At 38.5% G+C, this 19,094-nt stretch overlaps 1 pseudogene; it reads left to right on the top strand.

The window, feature by feature from the left end:
* The first annotated feature begins 10,714 nt into the window (after nucleotides 1-10,714).
* LOC110265641 (protein trichome birefringence-like 11 pseudogene) lies at nucleotides 10,715-11,830 on the top strand (annotated as a pseudogene).
* Nucleotides 11,831-19,094: the final 7,264 nt, after the last annotated feature.

The raw sequence follows: 19,094 nt of genomic DNA, 5'->3' as shown, positions 1-19,094 counted from the left end.
AAGTTTGGACCTTAGCTCTCAGCCTATTAATTCGTTGAGGAGGGTAAAATCTTGCTAAGAATTTGTTCACCACTTCTTTCCAAGTTGTCAAGCTCTCCTTTGGGAAAGACTCTAGCCACTTGGCTGCCTTATCCTTGAGTGAGAATGGAAATAAGAGCAGTCTATAGGCGTCAGGATGAACACCATTGGACTTCACTGTGTCACATATTCTCAGGAAGGTGGTTAGATGTTGATTGGGGTCTTCTTGGACACTTCCTCCGAACGAACAGTTGTTCTGCACAAGGGTGATGAGCTGTGGTTTTAGTTCAAAATTGTTGGCGTGGATGATTGGCTTTTGAATGCTACTTCCACAGTTTCCTGGGTTTGGATTGATGTAAGAGCCTAAAACTCTTCTATCCTCCCCAGCATGATTTGCTCGACCTCTTCCGCCATGGTTGTGAGCTTTTTCTTCACGATGGTTTTCCATGTTTTCTTCCATGTTTGGTTCAAAGTATTCCTCAAAGTATTCCTCCTCTTTCTCAGCACCAACTACACGTTTTTCTCTTGTCTCCCTTCTTAGTCTAAGGAAGGTTCTCTCAGGTTCAGAATCAAAGGAAGTTGAATCCCCGCTTCTTCTCCCTGTCATACAACCAACAAGTACAAGCAAAGAGAATAGGTGCAAAAAGTATATCTGTCAGAATTACTGTTAGTGTGAGTGATGCAATATATCAAACAGTTAGTGGGTTAGTGAAATGAATGGTAAATAACAAAGAAAAAGTAGGGGGAAGGGAAAAAAATTAACTAAAACAGAAAGTAAATGACTCAAACAGAAAATTAAATCAAACAAAAATAAAATGCTCAATCTAGTTATCCTCCAATTTAATCATTGTTGATGCACAATCAATCCCCGGCAACGGCGCCATAAACTTGATGCACGGAAAGCTTGTCTCATAACAAATTTCCTTCGGCAAGTGTACCGAATTTGTCGTCAAGTAAAAACTCACTATAGAGTGAGGTCGAATCCTACAAGGATTGATTGATCAAGCAAATTTAATTAGAGGAATGTTCTAGTTGAGCGAATCAGAATTTGAGTTGAGAATTGCAGAAAATAAAATGGCGGGAAAGTAAATGGCAGAAAAAGTAAATGCTAGAATTAAAGAACTGAAAGTAAATGACTGAAAGTAAATTGCAGAATTGTAAATAGGAATGGGGGAATTGCCCATAAAATTAAGTAACAAAAATTAAAGAGAATGGGTAAGATCAGAAATGGGGGTTCATTGGGCTTAGGAGATGTTACATTCTTCGGATCAATTTCATTTTCATCTCTTCCTCAATCAATGCACTCATTGATCTCCTTGGCAATCTTAAGTGATTGAATTACAATTTCTTGTAATTCAATCTCTCAAATCTTGATCAATAGCCAATTCCTTGGTCAATTGCTAATGAGAAGAGATGAAGTATGATCACTGATTATACCACATGCATTTCCCAAATCAAGTGTTGAGAGGATTATAGTCACATATCCATCCAAACCCAATTTGGTCCAGCATGAGAAAGTATTTCTAGCATGATCTCTTCATTCCTCTTTCAAGGTTCAGAAGAGATCCAAGTATGAATAGCTTCTTTTCCAAGATAAATACCCAATTGGATGAAGATCGAAAGCTTTCAAGTAAAATCAAGAGAAAAGATAGAAGAAGAATAATGAAAACTAGTATTGATCCATCAAATTACAACAGAGCTCCCTAACCCAATGAAAGGGGTTTAGTTGTTCATAGCTCTGGAAAATGAAAACAAAGATAGAGAATACATGATGCAACTAGAAGTGCAGAGGAAGTAAATACAGAGAGTAATTCTATGCCCAGAGGCTCCCTATAATTTCCAACTCCCAAAATAATTCAAAGCTACTCCTATATATACTACTCTTCTGTTCTTTCTAGTTGATTCTTCAAGTCTTGGGTATGGGCCTTTGGATATTGAGTTTGAAGCAGTTTTCTTCTTCATTGGGCTTAGCTTTACTTGCAGAGAGAAAGTGTGAAGTGGGCAGAGACTTTTAGCTCAGGACATTAGTGGTGTTAACGTTCAGTGAAAATATGGGTTCGAGAACGTTAGTAACAATCACCTTTTTCACTAACGTTCCTCACCAAAGTCAAGAGCCACGTTAACTTCAACGTTAGTGGCACAAATGTTGCCACTAACGTTTCCACTATGTCCTTCGCACACGTTATTGGGACTCAACTTTCCCAATAACGTTGAGGATTCTCCCCCTTCCCTACGTTAGAGTCCACGTTAACTTAGTTAACGTGGCTCTTTTAACGTAGGCTTGCCACCCTTCGAGAATGTTAGTGACACTTACCATTGTCACTAACGTTCCAATGTGCCCCTAATTCTCACGTTAGAGTCCACGTTAACTAGGTTAACGTGGCTTCTAACGTGGCCATGCTAGTCATCTCCAACGTTAGTGACAAAGTTGAGTGTCACTAACGTTGGCTCATCATTCCCTTGTCCACGTTAGCTTCCACATTAACTAAGTTAACGTGGGAGTTAACTAAGTTAACATGGGAGTTAACGTGGCTCATAGTGGCCTATGTTGGCTCATTCCAATGTTAGTGACAATGTTGGGTGTCACTAACGTTGGCTATCACCTCCCTTCTTCACGTTAACTTCCACGTTAACTAAGTTAACGTGGGAGTTAATGTGGTTTATTGTGACTTGGCCAACGTTAGTGACAAAGTTGAATGTCACTAACGTTGGCTTCCCCTTTACTTCTTAACGTTAGAGGCCACGTTAACTAAGTTAACGTGGCAACTAACGTGGCCACTTATGAGCTTGGTCTAACGTTAGTGATAATGTTAAGTGTCACTAACGTTGGCTCCATTTCCTTTCTTCCACGTTAGAGTTCACGTTAACTTATTTAACGTGACTCTTAACGTGGCCAATGATGGCTTCGAGAGCGTTATTGGCAATTACTTTTCTCATTAACTTTGCAAGTTACTCCCATTCCACGTTAGTGTTAACGTTAGTGTAACTAACGTAGCCACTAATGTGGTTCTTCTTTGCTTCCTTTGTCCTGAAATCAAGCAATAAAGTGCATCAAAGTTCTAGTCCAAGTCATGGGAAATACAACATTCAATTTGTCCTTAAATTCATGCAAAATCCTCATGAAATCAGGTAAAGTACACAATGCATGCTTGAATCAAGATGTAAGTGAATATCTACCCAAAACTAGCTTATTTCCTAAGGAAATGCATGAAACTACCCTAAAAACAGTAAAGAAAAGGTTAGTGAAACTGGCCAAAATGCCCTGGCATCAAAATTCCTCATCTTGAAATCCCTGAGATAGCTCAAGGGATGCATTTTCTTCCACAAAACTACTGAGAGCAAATCAACACCTCCTTAGGAGAATTAAATTCCAACATGGGACAACTAAGGGTAGAGCACCAAGAGCATTCTATCCTCCTCTATGAAATTAGAGAAGACCAAAGAGTTATGAGAGAGGAGCAACAAAGGCAAGGAAGAGATATTGAGGAGCTCAAGCACTCCATAAGATCTTCAAGAGGAAGAACAAGCCGCCATCATTAAGGTGGACCCGTTCTTTAATTTCCTTGTTCTTTATTTTCTGTTTTTCAAATTTTAATGCTTTATGTTTATTTATGTTTTTATTACATGATCACTAGTGTCTAAGTGTTTATGCCTTAAAGCTATGAAAATGAGTCCATCACCTTTCTTAAATGAAAAATGTTTTTAATTGAAAAAGAAAAAAAAGTGCATGAATTTCGAATTTTAAAACAGTTTAGTTATTTTGATGTGGTGGCAATACTTTTGTCTTTCTGAATGAATGCTTGAACAGTGCTGATGCCAGGGCATTTTGGCCAGTTTCACTGACCTTTTCTTTACTGTTTTTAGGGTAGTTTCATGCATTCTCTTAGGAAATAAGCTAGTTTTGGGCAGATATTCACTTACATCTTGATTCAAGCATACATTATGCACTTTACATGATTTCATGAGGATTTTGCATGAATTTGATGACAAATTGGATGTTGCATTTCCCATGACTTGGACTAGAACTTTGATGCACTTTATTGCTTGATTTCAGGACAAAGAAAGCAAAGAAGAACCACATTAGTGGCTACATTAGTTACACTAACGTTAACACTAACGTGGAATGGGAGTAACTTGCAAAGTTAATGGGAAAAGTAATTGCCAATAACGCTCTCGAAGCCATCATTGCCCACGTTAAGAGTCACGTTAACTAAGTTAACGTGAACTCTAACGTGGAAGAAAGAAAATGGAGCCAACGTTAGTGACACTTAACATTATCACTAACGTTGGACCAAGCTCATAAGTGGCCACGTTAGTTGCCACGTTAACTTAGTTAACGTGGCCTCTAACGTTAAGAAGTAAAGGGGAAGCCAACGTTAGTGACATTCAACTTTGTCACTAACGTTGGCCAAGTCACAATAAGCCACGTTAACTTCCACGTTAACCTAGTTAACGTGGAAGCTAACGTGAGGAGACAAAGTGGTCGACAACGTTAGTGACACCAAACATTGTCACTAACGTTGGAAGGAACCCACACAAGCCCCAAATAAGCCACGTTAACTCCCACGTTAACTTAGTTAACGTGAAGAAGGGAGGTGATCGCCAACGTTAGTGACACCCAACATTGTCACTAACGTTGGAATTAGCCCACATAAGCCACTATGAGCCCCGTTAACTCCCACGTTAACTTAGTTAACGTGGAAGCTAACGTGGATAAGGGAATGATGAGCCAACGTTAGTGACACTCAACTTTGTCACTAACGTTGGAGATGGCTAGCATGGCCACGTTAGAAGCGATGTTAACCTAGTTAACGTGGACTCTAACGTGAGAAATAGGGGCACATTAGAACGTTAGTGACAATGGTAAGTGTCACTAATGTTCTCGAAGGTTGGCAAGCCTACGTTAAAAGAGCCACGTTAACTAAGTTAACGTGGACTCTAACGTAAGGAAGGGAGAGACTTCTCAACGTTATTAGGAAAGGCAAGTCCCAATAACGTGTGTGAAGGACAAAGAGGCAACGTTAGTGGCAACGTTTGTACCAATAACGTTGAAGATAACGTGGCTCTTACTTGGGTGAGGAACATTAGTGAAAAAGGTGATTGTCACTAACGTTCTCAAACCCATATCTTCACTGAACGTTAACACCACTAACGTCCTGAGCTAAAGTCTCTGCCCACTTCACACTTTCTCTCTGCAAGTAAAGCCAAGCCCAATGAAGAAGAGAATTGCTTCAAACTCAAGATCCAAAGGCCCATACCCAAGACTTGAAGAGCCAACTAGAAGAACAGAAGAGTAGTATATATAGGAGTAGCTTTGAATTAAATTAGGAGTTGGAAATTATAGGGAGCCTCTTGGCATAGAACTACTCTCTGTATTTTACTTTCTCTGCACTTCTAGTCTCATCATGTATTCTCCATCTTTGTTTTCATTTTCCAGAGCTATGAACAACTAAACCCCTTTCATTGGGTTAGGGAGCTCTGTTGTAATTTGATGGATCAATACTAGTTTTCATTATTCTTCTTCTATCTTTTCTCTTGATTTTACTTGAAAGCTTTCAATCTTCATCCAATTGGGTAGTTATCTTGGAAAAGAAGCTATTCAAACTTGGATCTCTTCTGAACCTTGAAAGAGGAATGAAGAGATCATGCTAGAAATGCTTTCTCATGCTGGACCAAATTGGGTTTGGATGGATATGTGACTATAATCCTCTCAACACTTGATTTGGGAAATGCATGTGGTATAATCAGTGACCATACTTCATCTCTTCTCATGAGCAATTGACCAAGGAATTGGCTATTGATCAAGATTTGAGAGATTGAATTACAAGAAATTGTAATTTGATCACTTAAGATTGCCAAGGAGATCAATGAGTGCATTGATTGAGGAAGAGATGAAAATGAAATTGATCCGGAGAATGCAACCACTACAAGAAAAATACCCATTCAGCCACACTTTTTTTAAACTACATTTGAAAAGGATACACAAATGTGGCATCATTTAAAAAGCGTAGCCTTAGGTATTATAGAAATCACTTATAAAGCGTAGCCGTAGGTTGACATCTATAGATTCACTTTTCGTATCAAAGGAGACGCTTTTAAAGGATAGCCTATTTGTTAAGTTTTAGGTGCTTTTTAAAAGTGATGCCTAATGTATGTAGAGCCAAAAACTTAACACTTAGTAAATTTTCTTCCTCATTTTCGTGAAAGCGAACCAATGACACTTAGTAAAATTTTTGCCATTCCCTCCAAATCTCACTCATCACCTCCAAAGCAGGTTCATCCACTTTCGTAAACCCTCTCACTCCAAAGCACCTTCATCACTCAGTCTCTTCATCACCTTCATCGCGAAGTAGAAACCCTGCCTGCCTCCAAAGCTCACCATCGTCGCCCCCAACTCACTCTCTTCACTCTCGCCATTGACCCTCTCACTCTCGCCATTCCCTTTCACTCTCACTACAAGAAGAAACCCCCACTGACCGTCGCTCCTCTCCGCCATCGCTTGCACTGATCGTCACTGTGCCGCCCTCACCATCGTCGCTGCGCCGCTCTCACCAGCGTCATCTCCATGCTTCTCATCATCGTGTTCGCTGTGCTTACATCATTGAATAGGTATGTATTGATTTCTATTTGGTTCTGAAATTGTAGAGGCTTAGGGTTCCTATTTTAGGGGTTTTAATTGGGGGTTTAAATCTGCGAAATATGGGTTTGTGAACTGTAATTTGATAACATGCACGCTGTTGTTGATGAAGATGTGTGGTATTTTAGGGTTTGTGAACTGTGATTTAATATATAGCTTGTCTATTTTCTCTGTATTTTTGTTACTGAGACTGAATCCAAATGCAGTGGAGGGTTTTTGATTAAAAAGAGATCACTAGAAACTTACCTGCAATCTTCAGTTAAGAAGTTGAAAGTCTCAATTTTAGGTGTATGAAACAAGACTAAGCTAGTTTTTAAGGAGCCCATTGTCTCTGCTGAACAGGAATAGAGAAAGAATCTGTGTTGGTTCAACATTCTATTAAGGAATGTCAAACAAAGAGAAGGGATTGCACTCCCCGGAGAGAGATATTGAGAGCTATTTCAAAAAAAAATGATGAAATGATTAAATTAAGAACTAGCTTTGTCTCAAATTGGTTTAATAAGGTATGACAGCTACCAAATACATGAGTTGTGCATCCATTACTATTATTATGTCATTATTAGTAATATATAGTATATACCAATACCTTTTTTTAAGATGTAGTGACCTTTCATGCTTATTTTTCTTTTATATAGTTGACTTATTTTTTTTTTGATATCATCATTGCCTTAAATATAATTTCATATGTTTGACCATTTCAGAAGAATGGTGTTGTGTTTTTTGTTCTGTTCTGATGTCTTACATTTTATTGTTGCAGGAGTGGCCAGAAGAAGTATATCCTCCTTATGCAAATGGGCCTGCTTATGTAATTTCCAGTGATATAGTTACTTTCATCTTATCTCAACATAAAGATAGGAAGCTAAGGGTTAGTTGCCTTAATATTCTTTTTACTTCTGAATTTTATAGTGATATAGTTACTTTCATCTTATCTCACAGTTTTGTATTCATCAGTCATCACTACTGGAACAACATATCCAATATTTCTCTTCTGTACACTGCTCATCCCTAACATCAGCAACCCACATTTTTAAACATTATTACTGCCAATCTGTTCATCCCTGTGATTGAGCAATTATTTGCCAGTCAGAAGAAAAATGGGACAAAATAGTCTATTTTGAGGTGTTGCATAACACGAGTCTTCAAAAAAGCATTGAACAATTTAATATACCACATGCTACATAAACCATGAAGGGTCATCGCTTACTAAACTCAAACTTAGTTAATGACTATAATACAGGTGAAAGGTTTAAGAATGGTGTTGGAAGAGAGACGGAAATTTTTATAGGTCAAGAATGGTGTTGGAAGAAGGTAGATGGTAGTTTGGTGTGGATGGTAAGGAGATGGGAACAAAAATGACTTTTAAATTTTTTTGGTCTTTATTTTTACCAAACAAGATTTTGACAATTTAGTATGTCTCTATCCCTAATGTCACCATCTCCGTCTCTGTATTTATGTCTCAGGACAATATCCAAATGGAGCCTTAGGCCCACTATCTTCTTAGATATAATTTATCATAATAAAAAATAAATAAATATAAATAGAAACCATGAGATCACATGCAGTTCAGTTTAGGATAACATATAGCCTATAACTCCAACATGCAGTATATATAGTTGGAGTGCAATTTATGCACTTTCAATGTCAGATTTTTAGAAAAACAAGTTTCACGTTATACAATTAGAAGTTTGGCTTGAGTGATTGGAAATCTATGCTTCACTGGTCTTTGTTAATTTGGTTTTATTATTCTAATTGTTAATTATTTTTGTATATTGCCTTGTTTTTAAATTTGGAATTTAGGATATTATTATTGGATGTGGTTGAAAATTAATTTGAATGAGATATGCTTGTCATTTTTGTATTTATAATTTTATACTGGACTTTTAAATTTGTGTAAAATTTATACTACAATATCTAGGAATATCAATATGTATCATTTCTCCTTTTGTTCATGGTTGGTTTTTTCATTAGCTTATTCATTGAGACTGAATCCAAATGCATGTTGAGGATTAATAATTTTCTTCGTCCAAAATTGTGTTTCCTTTTCAGGAGCAAAATTTGGTGGCTGCCATGAGCTTTAGATTGTTTTGATCACTCTCTCTCTGGCTCTTTGATCTCAACAGGAAATGCAGTGTTTGCTCAGTGAGCCAGGTAACTTCTCATTTCTCAGCTCTATTATTGTGGTTGCATGCATATTTGATATGAGACATTATATAGTATCTGAAATTAGATTGAGGATGTGGACAGACTTTGATATCAGACATTATATAGTAGTCATACTAAACCTTTTGGTTCAGTTTTTATTGTCTATTGTGAATGGATTTTGAGTGATGTCTATATAGTAGTCACACTATTGACCCTAATCAAGTCTCAAACCTGAGTACACAACACATATCATAGGGGAGTGGTGTGAGCTTATGAATGAATCTGGTTTGCCATGTTACCAGGTTTAGTTATTAAGTAATTGAGCTGAGCTGTAAGTTTGACAAATGAAATGGTTTCCTGCCAGCGCCAAAAGGGCTGTTTTCGCCGGAGCCAGAACATTATCGAGGACCAAAGCTGAAAGTTGCCATCATTGGAGCTGGGCTTTCTGGCATGTCAACTACAGTGGAACTCTTGGATCAAGGACACGAGGTTCAACTCCTTTAATCTTTAGTATCACACTTCCTCCATTTCATATTTTATAAGTCATTTTGATACTTTGATTTATGAATATATGTGAAAAGTCAAAGCAACTTATCAGTATGGAACGAAGAAAATGTTATTTTGAAATTGGATGTTATGGTGTACATGGTAAACTTGATTTTTGAAGCAAAGGGGAGTGATTTGGTCAGTTTCTTAACACAATTATGGTGTTAAATTTATTAGGATATTCTAGCTAATGCATTTTATCCAGTATGTTTACTTCTAATTGCTCTCGATCAGGTGGATATATATGAGTCGAGGACTTTTATTGGTGGGAAAGTTGGTTCTGTTGTTGATAAGAAAGGAAACCAAATTGAAATGGAATTTCTTACAAATAGAAGTTGGTAAACGGATTTGATTGATCCCGTCTTTGAAATTCTCCAACCCCTCTGTTTATTTATGGTCTGAGAAGTTAAAAATTATTAAATATATAACCCTAGGAAACTTTGCCTAAGCAAAATTGATCAATTTTTCATGCCCATTATGTTTAGGATTTGAAAAGCCATGCTTTATAGATGAATCCTTTGTTTTGCTTTTTTATCATATTATCCTTCTCCTTAAATCTTAATGAAATTATTCTTTTATAAAAAAGATAAAAAAATGTCTATTGTATTTAACTTAAAATATGTTTTATTAATCCATCATATTTTTTCAAAACCTCTGCTGATCTGAGCTTATTTTCTAATGTGCAGTCCCAGAAGAATACACAGGTGTGCTGTAAACTCTGTAGATAAAGGTTGAAGACTTCTTTAGGTACTTTTTCTCAGATGATGCTGTAAACTTCCATGAGTCTTTCCATAAAAGATGTGGTGATAAAGGTAGCCTACATGAAACAACTATGAAACCTCTACATTTAAAAAATCATCTTTAATTTTGTATGCTTTGCTGGTTGTGAGTATGGTTTAAAGAGAAAAATTTAAGATGACTAATACCTGTCAATACACCTTAATGTTTTGTCGAGGATGATTTTTTCATTTTCCCCCCTCCCTTTTCAGACTTCAAGTGTAGTTCGTGGCGTCCTCAAGAGAAATTTGGGTATGCTCGTGAACTATCTTTCAACATCCAATAAGACTTTATCTTGGTATGTTTCTGCCAGCTTTATTTCTCTTTTCTATCTGAGGTTCAACTAAAATTTTGAATGAAGCCAAAGTGAATGCCTAATATGGGGGCTTATGTACAGAGAAATATATGAACATATTGATGAGTTACAAAATTCCATTTCATGGAAAAAATGATTGAGTAGCGCATGCTTTAAGTAGTTAAGTTTGAAGTTATTAATTCAAATTAAGTAAATATAAGATAGAAAAAATTGTTAAATCTAAGATCCTGAGCATATGTCCTTTGATGAAGCAATAATAAGATCTTTGATGCGTCCCTATGATTTTTAAAAACTTAGTAAACTGTTCCTATGGAGACCTGCCAGTGGACATAATTGTGTTTCCTTTTCAGGAGCAAAATTTGGTGGCTCACCCAGCACCACCAGCGTTTGCTGTCTTTGCCTGCTGTTTCACAAATTCCTTTTCTTCGATTCTACCTGCTGCTATTCTGTCCTGTGCTATCCGGTTCTGCCCTAATTTTCACCTTCTTTTAGGTTGTCTTTTTTTTCCTGCCCTATTTTGTTGTTTTGCCGTTATCTCTTGAATGATTTAATTGCTGCTGCTGCTGGGTCCCAAATCTGTTTGATTATGTCAATTTAATTCTTGCTAAATGATGATTGTGCTGAATTTATGGTTAAATGGTTGCATGGCAATTACAATTTTTTTGTCTGTAATTTTTACAGTTATTTTGGTTTAGTTGTTTGAGCTGGTAGCAGTGTTATGCTAACTGTTAAGAATCATTTAATACATGGATTAATTCTGGAATCTCGATAAACAAACCTATAAACAAACATTTTCATATTTGCTCAGGGGCTATTATTTCCAACAAGGTATGGAAGTTAAGGTGGAAATGAAGGTGGAAGATGCATATAGGAAGTCAATGGAGACAGTGTTGAATTGGATACAAGATACTGTAAATCTTAACAAGAGTCAAGTTTTCTTTCGTACATATGCACCCGTGCACTTCAGGTTTGTAATTTGTTGCAATAATTGTTATGATTTATATTTTGCCTTCCAAGTTTTACATATATTTATCCAATAATGTATGAACAGAAGTGGAGATTGGAGAAGCAGTGGAAGTTGTCATTTGGAAACACTGCCAGAGCTTAACATGTCATTAGTGCCTAATGATAATTGGTCACAATTCAAAATAGGCAATTCATTGCTATCATCACATAAAAACAGCACTGAACTTGTCAAGTTGAAAATATTGAATATAATAGAGATGACAACTCAGAGAAAAGATGGACACTCATCAATCTACTATCTTGGTCCGAATGGCGGCACGGCGGCACTCCATCGGCAAGATTGCAGCCACTGGTGTCTGCCCGGTGTACCTGATACATGGAATGAGCTGCTTTATGCAATGTTCATGAAACATGAAGGCTTCTCATAGCAAGGAACTTCAAAGAGTCATGGAAGCATTATATACAGAAATTCTTTTTTATTTGTCTTGGGCAGCAAGGACTCACAAATTGTTCTCAGCAGTCTCAAAAAGATGCTAACACGTAGAATAGAATTATGTATTCATTTAAAGAAATTATTTAGTATAATTATGTATTTATTTTTATTTTATAATATTCAATTCATTCAAATAAAAATACAAAATTAATATACATGTAATAATTAATCATATTACTAAATATTAGGTTTTAGAAAAAAATTATTAGAATATATATATATAGAAAATAAAAAAAAAACAATGACGGACCTAAGGCTACACTTATATACAGTAGCTATAGTATACAAAAAAAAGAGGGATCTAGGGCTATTCTTATAAAAAGTAGCTATGGTATACAATGTGGCTACGCTTTACAAGTGATGCACTAGCGTTGAAAAGCGTAGCCTATTCTGGAAAAATGAAAGCTGAAAAGCGTAGCCTTTGATCCTGGACAGCATCACTTGAAAAGCGTAGCCTATTTCCAAACGCCAAAAGCGTAGCCCTTGGTGCAGAAAAGCGTAGCCTTTGAGAATAGGCAACGGCCGAATAGGAATCACCCCAAAAAGCGTAGCCGTAGCCCAAAAAGCGTAGCCGTAGCCTAAGGCATCATTTTTTTTCACTTTTAGCTACACTTTTCAAGTGTACCTGAATGGGTGTTTTTCTTGTAGTGAACATCTCCTGAGCCCAATGAACCCCCCATTTTTGATCTTACCCATTCTCTTTAATTTCTGTCATTTACTTTTATGAGCAATTTCCCCTTTCCCATTTAAGATTCTGCAATTTACTTTCCGTCATCTACATTCAGCTTTTATTTCTAGCATTTACTTTTCTGTTATTTACTTTCCCGCCATTTTATTTTCTACAATTCTCAACTCAAATTCTTATTCGCTCAACTAGAACACTCCTCTAATTAAAGTTGCTTGATCAATCAATCCCTGTGGGATTCGACCTCACTCTATTGTGAGTTTTTACTTGACGACAAATTCGGTACACTTGCCGAAGGAAATTTTTTGCGAGACAAGTTTTCCGTGCATCAAGTTTATGGCGTCGTTGCCAGGAATTGATTGTGCATCAACAATGATTAAATTGGAGGATAACTAGATTGAGCATTTTATTTTTGTTTGATTTAATTTTCTGTTTGAGTCATTTACTTTCTGTTTTAGTTAATTTTTTTTCTTCCCCCTACTTTTTCTTTGTTATTTACCATTCATTTCACTAACCTACTAACTATTTGATATATTGCATCACTCACACTAACAGTAATTCTGACAGATATACTTTTTGCACCTATTCTCTTTGCTTGTACTTGTTGGTTGTATGACAGGGAGAAGAAGCGGGGCTTCAACTTCCTTTGATTCTGAACCTGAGAGAACCTTCCTTAGACTAAGGAGGGAGGAAAGAGAAAAATGTGTAGTTGGTGCTGAAGAAGAGGAGGAACACTTTGAGAAATACTTTGAACCAAACATGGAAGAAAATATGGAAAACCATCATGAAGAAGAGACTCACAACCATGGCGGAAGAGGTCGAGCAAATCATGCTGGGGAGGATAGAAGAGTTTTAGGCTCTTACATCAATCCAAACCCAGGAAACTGAGGAAGTAGCATTCAAAAGCCAACCATCCATGCCAACAATTTTGAACTAAAACCACAGCTCATCACCCTTGTTCAGAACAACTGTTCGTTCGGAGGAAGTGTCCAAGAAGACCCCAATCAACATCTAACCACCTTCCTGAGAATATGTGACACAGTGAAGTCTAATGGTGTTCATCCTGACGCCTATAGACTACTCTTAATTCCATTCTCACTCAAGGATAAGGCAGCCAAGTGGCTGGAGTCTTTCCCAAAGAAGAGCTTGACAACTTGAGAAGATGTGGTGAACAAATTCTTAGCAAGATTTTACCCCCATCAACGAATCAATAGACTGAGAGCTGAGGTCCAAACTTTCAGGCAACAAGATGGTGAGACTCTATATGAAGCATGGGAGAGGTTTAACGACCTAACAAGGATGTGCCCACCAGATATGTTCAATGAATGGGTGCAGCTGCACATTTTCTATGGAGGGCTCTCTTATGAGTCAAAGAAGGCCGTAGACCATTCATCCGGAGGATCTTTGAACAAGAAGAAAACCATTGAGGAGGCCATAGATGTCATTGAAACTGTAGCAGAGAATGACTACTTCTATGCTTCCGAAAGAGGGAACACAAGAGGAGTAATAGAGCTAAATAATGTAGATGTTCTACTGGCCCAAAACAAGCTCGTTACCCAGCAACTGGCTGACCTCACCAAGAAGATGGAGAGGAACCAAGTAGCAGCAATCGCCACTTCATCAACAACCCAAGAAGGAGTGAATGAAGAAGCAGAGGGTAGTCAGGAGCAAGCCAACTACATTGGGAATTCACCTAGGCAAAACCATGATCCATACTCTAAGACCTACAACCCTGGATGGAGGAATCACCCAAACTTTGGGTGGGGAAATCAACAAGACCAAAGCCTTGATCAAAGACGCCCAAATCCCAACAATGCAAGCCACCAACACTTCACATCTAGACCATATCAACACCCCAATAACAACACCTCTCCACATCCACATCAAAACCAAAATAACTTACCTCATCCTTCCACCTCTAATTACGATCTACAATCATTTGATGACAGACTCTCAAGGATTGAGAATCTACTTGAAAGCATAGGCAAAGAGATTCAAGACAACAAGGTGTTCAAGGAGGAAGTGCGAGCCAGTTTCAAGAACCAGGGAGACACAATCAAGAGGTTGGAATCTCAAGTCGGGTATCTCTCTGAGCAAATTCCCAAACCCACAGATGGATTCCCAAGTGACACAGAGAAGAATCCGAGAGGTGAAACAAAGAAAGTAAGATGGGAAGATTGTAAGATGGTCACTATAAGTGATAAGGAGACTGAGGACAAGCCAAGCAAGCTGTCAGAACAACCTGAAGATACCTCAGTAGAGAAGAAGGAAAAAGATCATCAAGAACTAGAAATCTCACAATAGGAGCTGCTGAGACTCTATGCACCTTTTCCCCAACTGCTCAATGGTGCTGTGGAGAAGAGAATATACTCAAGGTTTCTAGATTTGTTTGCATCTCTGCATGTCAACATACCATTCATCAAGACTATTCAACAAATGCCCGCATACATCAAGTATATGAAGGAGCTGCTTCCCAGGAAAAGCTCACTCAAGGGAGGCCAAACTATAGTGATGAACAAGGAGTGCAGTGCCCTCATTCAACCACAGTTGCCTACGAAAAGAAAAGATCCAGAGAGTTTTCATGTCCCCTGTGCCATAGGGGAAACAATGTTTGATAGAGCACTCTGCGATTTGGGAGCAAGCATCAACTTAATGCCCTTATCCCTGGTGAAGAGGCTGTAGATCAATGAGATATTGCCCACGGATGTAGTCATCAGGCTGGCTGACAAAACTCAAAAACAAGCAATAGGGGTGGTGGAAAATGTGTTGTTAAAGGTTGGGAAATACTTTCTTCCCACAGACTTTGTCATCTTGGACATGGAAGAGAGTCACACTCACCCAATCATATTGGGAAGACCATTCCTAGCTACAGCCAGAGCACTCATAGATGTGGAGCGAGGGGAGCTAATATTGAGGATCCATGATGAACGACTCAGCTTTAATGTCTTCAAACTCTCACAAGAAGCAGACCAAGAAAACAAAGAACCAAGCAAAGATCATAATGAGATGCTGACAGAGGAAGCAAGCACTGAAGCTCAACCAGCCCATCTGGGAAAGCCCTTGGTTGATGAACAAGGAAATAAGCAGTTGTCACAACTCAAGGAAAAGCTGGATGAACCTAAACCACCAGAGACATGTGAAGACAACAACAAAATTCCCTTAGAAGAAGAAGTCACCAAGAGCAAGGCAACACTAAAAGGGACAAAGAAGAAGGTACCAAGGGGGTGGAGGAACAAGAAGATCCCTACGGAAGACTTCTCTCCAGGAGATAAAGTGATCTCAGCTTACTTCCCAGATATCCCCTCTAATCTCCCCACTGTACCATCTCAGTTACCTAAGGTCTTCACTATCAACAGAGTTCTCTCCTTGGAACATGTAGAGATCATTGATACAACCAATGGATATAAGTCCAAGGCAAGAGGGGAAGACTTGAAGCATTATCAACCTCCCTGATGAAGGAGAAACGTCAAGCTAGTGACGCTAAAGAAGCGCTTCATGGGAGGCAACCCATGTTTATGAGCTTTTACTAGTGAATAAGTCAATATTCATGAATTCCAACCCAAACTTGACAAACACTTGGTAAAATCCTTATATTGCAGTATACAGTGAAGAACAAGTTTGATGTTCAAAGAGTGCCAAGAAAGCATGAATGCAACTGAGAGCATGCTAGTCTTGGAGCTTTGAACAGAACTTTTCATCACAGTGCTCCAAACTAAGTTTGGTATCACCCCATGGTGCCACCAATGTGCATATAAGGATACACAGTTAGTTAGTTAGTTGGAGTTCATGAATAAACAAAATCTTTTTTTTTCTTTTTATTATTCTAGCCGAAAAGTTTAAATTGTTTTTTTATGATGATTAATTCTTCCTTTTCTTCTTTTATCTTTTTAGGAAAAGGAGAGGAACATTGAAGGAGATTGATTGGACAACTAAATGAGAAGGGTTCGGCCACTTCATGAAGAGGGACTACACACTTGTCTCAAGAAGGAATGCATTGGGAAATGTTGCCATGTAACATTGAAGAAAGGAGACTCTTGAAGACCGAATCAATATCTCTCATAAAATGATGATCCTTGTCCTTTCCCCACGCACAACCCCAACCGTCCATCAAGCAACAATTTTCTCAATCCACACCCTCCATTCACTCATAATCTCCATATATAAGTGAGTCCTAGTGCATACTTACCCCTCACACTCAAATTCCCACTCTGCACACCTCTCCATTTCGGATTCCCCTTCACTCCCTTCATTGCACTCAACCCTAAACAACCAAAAGTCTCCACACCATTACCAACTTCACACATTAACCCTCATTCATGGCATCTTCGAGCTCTAAAAAAAGGAAAGGAAAGGAACCAATGGAGCAACACCCGTATGATGAAAAGAGATTTAGAAGCTTGCACCATGCATTACAATACCGGTGGATGGTGGATAAGGAGATCATTTATGAGCTGGGATTTCAAGTTAGTAAAACTGAGTGTCCCGAAATCACAAAGAAGGTAGAAAAGAGAAGATGGGAGCTCCTCACTGATCCGATCATTAAGGTGAATGCAAATCTTATAAGAGAGTTTTATGCAAATGCGATCCGATATGATAAGGCAGATGAGTCATATACAAGCTTTGTGAGAGGAAAGATTGTGGATTTTGGTCCCATGAGTGTCATGAAGGTATTAAAACTGCGGTCTATACCGTTTGAAGAAGAGAGTTATCATTCAAGAATGGACAACAACCCTAATCATGACCAGATTGTGCAAGACATTTGTGTACCAGGAGCTGACTGGGAAAGATATGCATATAGGAGACCAAGGTTCATCAAGAGAGTAGATCTCACTCCGGAAGCAAATGGGTGGTTCGAAATTGTAAGGAGGTCTATCCTCCCAGCAGCGAACAACTCGGAGGTGAATCTCAAGAGAGCCACACTAGTACACTGTATACTCAAAGGAGGAGAGATCAATGTTCATGAACTCATAGCAGAAGGCATTAGAAAAATGGCAGAGAAAAGCGACTCAAGAGGAACGTTAGGTTACCCCAGCACTATTTACCGACTGTGCAAGAAAGCTGGGGTGGTGTTTGAAGATGAGGACCCCGTGTGGATAAAAAAGGGCATTCCAATAATCGTTCGACGAATGCATGCTACCGCATCCCCCCTGCCTCAACGGAAGTAAAGGAAGACGATAGCCCCTCAAGTAGTGGAAGGACAAGTCTTAGAGGGGCAAGCACCAGCCACCTTGGATATGCACGAATTGCAGGAAGCCATTGATGGGCTATCTCGACAATATTTGGAAAGCCAAGGAGCACAGAGAGAGCTTCAACTACAGATGATGGGGCAGCAAGAGGAGTCACTCTCAAGATGGACGACTCAACAAGGGGAGTGGCAAAAGCAAATGATGGATTAGCAACTGAGTCAAGGGCAACAATGGAGTGAAACATTCCACAGGATGGAACAAAGGCAAAATGAGCAACAAGAATCCATCCAGAGGCTAATCAACATCCAAGCACATCAAGGCGCACATATACATGAGATGCATCGAAGACAGATAGAATAGGCAGAACTATTGGACAAGCAAAGGGCATTCGCAAAAGGAGTTTACCTGAGCGAGACTGGGCATCATATAAATACTCAAGCCAGGCTCGGTTACTTGGTAGGACAGCTGCCTATATTTCATCCAGGAATCACAAGGTATGAAGAAATGAGGGATGAATTAGCACGAGAAGAAAGACAAAAGGTGGAAGAGAGTCATGAATCAGTGAGGAAGGCACTTGAGGATTGGAAGCAAGCAAGATTGGCACGGATGCGAGGGAATGCAAGAGGACACAAAGAAGACAAACAAGGAGGAAAGCATGGGCATCCACAAGAGTAAAAGGTGGAAACGTCCCTTCTTTGGTCCATATTTTTCTATGCTTTGAATAAGGAAGATCTTGTATGAAATAGAACTTGCTTCCATGTTATGTTTAAACCTTTTTAAATTTTGTCTTTTAAGTTTTTGTGTTGAAAAGGTCTATGTTTGCTGGTCTTTATGTCATTGTACCCTTACTTTGCTTACTTGTATGTTTGTCCCTTTAAATCAAATGAAAAGAGAATGAGTATTTTTAAAGACTAGAGAGGAGTTCATACTATGGAGTAAGTTCATGAGTTTATGGTGTGATCATAAGTTAGCTAAGTTGGTTCAACCAGAAGGTGGGAGGACAACTATCTGTCATGAATACTGTGCTTGAGGAATACCCCATGAGACTAGCTAAATAAGAACATCCTAATAAGAAAAAGGAAAAGAACAATAAAGGTTGAAAAATAAAAGAAAAAGAGTAAGCAATAAGGCTAGGCACCAATGGTTTTAATCTTGAGGCATGTGTCTGTGGTGCTCTTGTGTGAAGGATCTACTTGGATGAATAAGCTCTTAGGGGTGCCTTATCACTTGGTAACTTGGGTTAACTAACTCGGGATTATCAGCTGAAAGTCCACTATCAAGAGTAACCCTCAATACAGAGCATTTAGTAACCTAAAGAGGTGCTGGAC

This window comes from Arachis ipaensis, chromosome B8 (genome assembly GCF_059453495.1).
Source record: "Arachis ipaensis isolate K30076 ecotype BB chromosome B8, ASM5945349v1, whole genome shotgun sequence".
Classification (NCBI taxonomy): Eukaryota; Viridiplantae; Streptophyta; class Magnoliopsida; order Fabales; family Fabaceae; genus Arachis; species Arachis ipaensis.
This window is presented reverse-complemented; position numbering and strand designations above follow the sequence as displayed.